Source organism: Homarus americanus, unplaced genomic scaffold, assembly GCF_018991925.1.
Source record: "Homarus americanus isolate GMGI-L3 unplaced genomic scaffold, GMGI_Hamer_2.0 scaffold11153, whole genome shotgun sequence".
Classification (NCBI taxonomy): Eukaryota; Metazoa; Arthropoda; class Malacostraca; order Decapoda; family Nephropidae; genus Homarus; species Homarus americanus.
Genome location: NW_024726942.1, coordinates 1 through 2500, shown reverse-complemented (window position 1 = coordinate 2500; position 2500 = coordinate 1). Strand labels below are relative to the sequence as shown.

General features: G+C 53.3%; 2 non-coding genes across 2 annotated transcripts in view; both read right to left on the bottom strand.

The window, feature by feature from the left end:
- LOC121865734 overlaps positions 1-23 on the bottom strand; it is a 4313-nt gene extending 4290 nt beyond the window's left edge. Inside the window, exon 1 of the ribosomal RNA XR_006088805.1 lies at positions 1-23. This exon is cut by the window's left edge and continues 4290 nt beyond it. This is a non-coding gene — a ribosomal RNA (large subunit ribosomal RNA).
- A 1169-nt stretch (positions 24-1192) lies between these two features.
- On the bottom strand, positions 1193-1356 carry LOC121865733. Its single transcript, XR_006088804.1, has one exon. It is a non-coding gene; the product is annotated as a 5.8S ribosomal RNA (ribosomal RNA).
- Positions 1357-2500: the final 1144 nt, after the last annotated feature.

The following is a 2500-nucleotide window of genomic DNA, read 5'->3' as shown; positions in this document are numbered from 1 at the left end:
AGCTCTCTCCTACTACGAGGTCGATCGTGGTCTCATCATCCTTAGGGGGAACAAGTTCCCCAACCACGAAGCGGAAGACGCTCTGCCACCGACTTTCTTCACCACCGACATTACTACCACGTGCTGCTGCAAAAGACATACACAGGAAGGTTTGAGGGGCTTGTCGTGGGGGTACCAGCGGCCATGGCGCCGGCACTCCCACCCCTGACTCCGTTCCTTCTCAACGAGTGGTAAATAGCCAATAGGAAAAGTGTTCCAGCAGAACATCTCTCGCAGAGTCATATACACAGTTTTAATGCATATACGCTCGTGTTCCGCCCTTACTCGGCCGCACCTTTGCCGCTTAAACTTTGACCTCTTTCCCCGTTCCCGCATGCCACAGCAGTGGCACTTGTTTATCCGGAGAAAGAGAGCGAGAGTCGCAGTATTAATTGGCGTGAGCGGCCTTTCCGGTTGCAGAACTAGAGCTCTATCCCGGCGAGCGCCGTTATGAGGCGCAACACCGTCTTTAACGCGTTTAGAGAGAACTCCCCCTGCCTCCCTCCCAGGCCTGTCAGTCATGAGATAGACGTGGACTCGTGGCGAACTCTCAAAGAGAACGCCCACACCGCGTCTGACCGTGGGAGAGGAGCGCGTGAGGAAGAGCACGGCGTCACCCAAGCATTCTCATCTCTCTGCCTGCACCACTACATGGTAGACTGCGGGCCCAGGCGCACTCATCAATTTAGGTTCCACTGCAATGCATGCCAAGCACTCTTTTCGAGGTGATAGACGAAATTCCGGCGGGGCTTACTTAAAAGATATCCGACCCGGTTTCGTTTCCTCTTCGTGGTATGGAGTGCTTCTTCTCCGAGAGAGAAGGAGGAGGACGTGTGCCTCTTAGAACATGTGCAGCATCAGCCATGAGCGGCCGACGGCCATTCGTGTCTCTGTGGACAGCAGGCAAAAGAGCGCCTCCAGTTATTTGCGAGGGCGACAACTGTCGTCGGGACGGGACACGCACATGTGTGTGTGCCCGGCTTTGTTGTGGTTGAATGTGGGTGCGCCAAGTCCATGGACTTGCTAGTGATAGGCTTGTTTTTAAGGGCACGCCTCGCGCAAGGCGCGGGCGATTAAACCCCAAGGCGGAAGCTCGGTTCGGGGAGACAGTCAGCAGGCACCGAACTCGCAGCAACCGATGGATGTATATTTCCGACCCTCGTAGAGGAGTGGCGGCGACAAGCTCATATGGCTGCCGCCGCCGCAATATGCGTTCAACTTGTCGATGTATCTGGTATTCTTGCGATTCACATACCGACACGCAGTTTGCTGCGGTCTTCATCGACCCATGAGCCGAGTGATCCCCCGTTAAGAGTTGTGTATTTGCCATTTGGTCTTTTTGCGACTAACCATCACAGGTCGAGTCTCAATGAAAGGGTTTGACAGACATAGCCCAAGTTTGTGGTTTGGGTTTGGCCGGACGGCTTGTTGTTGTTTTTGACACTTGAATTTCACTCTTTTTGGGTCAAGAGGCTTATTCGCCGGTAGTAAGGAACGGACGGGCAGCCGTCCAAAGCTCCGTCCATCCTCCTCCGGTCTTCGCGCTCTCGCCCGAGTGTGGTCCACCTACAGCGTGGTGGTACCTATTTTTGGTGCGGGGGCCGGGATTGTCCTCTTTCGCTGCTGGAGTTGCCAGAGCAGAGCCCGAGACCGCCCAAATCAGGAGAGTAGTAGTAGTAGTTTTAAGAGCGCCCCGTTCTCTTTCTCTCTGTTAATGATCCTTCCGCAGGTTCACCTACGGAAACCTTGTTACGACTTTTACTTCCTCTAAATGATCAAGTTTGGACATCTTTCCGTCAGCTCGAGGCGACGACCCCAGAAAACCCTCGCGGGCAACGGGGCCGACAATCCAAGAGCGCCAGTCCGAAGGCCTCACTAAATCATTCAATCAGTAGTAGCGACGGGCGGTGTGTACAAAGGGCAGGGACGTAGTCAGCGCAAGCTGATGACTTGCACTTACTGGGAATTCCTCGTTCATGGGAAACAATTGCAAAGCCCTCCAATCCCTATCAAAAGGCTTTGAACGGGTTACCCGCTTCCTCTCGGAGGGGGAAATCACATCCTTCAGTGTATACAGTAAGTGCCCAGAAACATCTTAAGCGTACTGCCAGACCTGTTATTAAAAATGTCCTCGTACAGAATTGCCGCTTATCCTCTAAGAAGAAGTTGCGAACTGGACACCATTTTCTGGAGATCCGTCGACTACTTAGTAGGCCAGAGTCTCGTTCGTTATCGGAATTAACCAGACAAATCGCTCCACCAACTAAGAACGGGCATGCACCACCACCCACCGAATCGAGAAAGAGCTCTCAATCTGTCAATCCTTCCGGTGTCTGGGCCTGGTGAGGTTTCCCGTGTTGAGTCAAATTAAGCCGCAGGCTCCACTCCTGGTGGTGCCCTTCCGTCAATTCCTTTTAGTTTCAGCTTTGCAACCATACTTCCCCCGGAACCCAAAGACTTT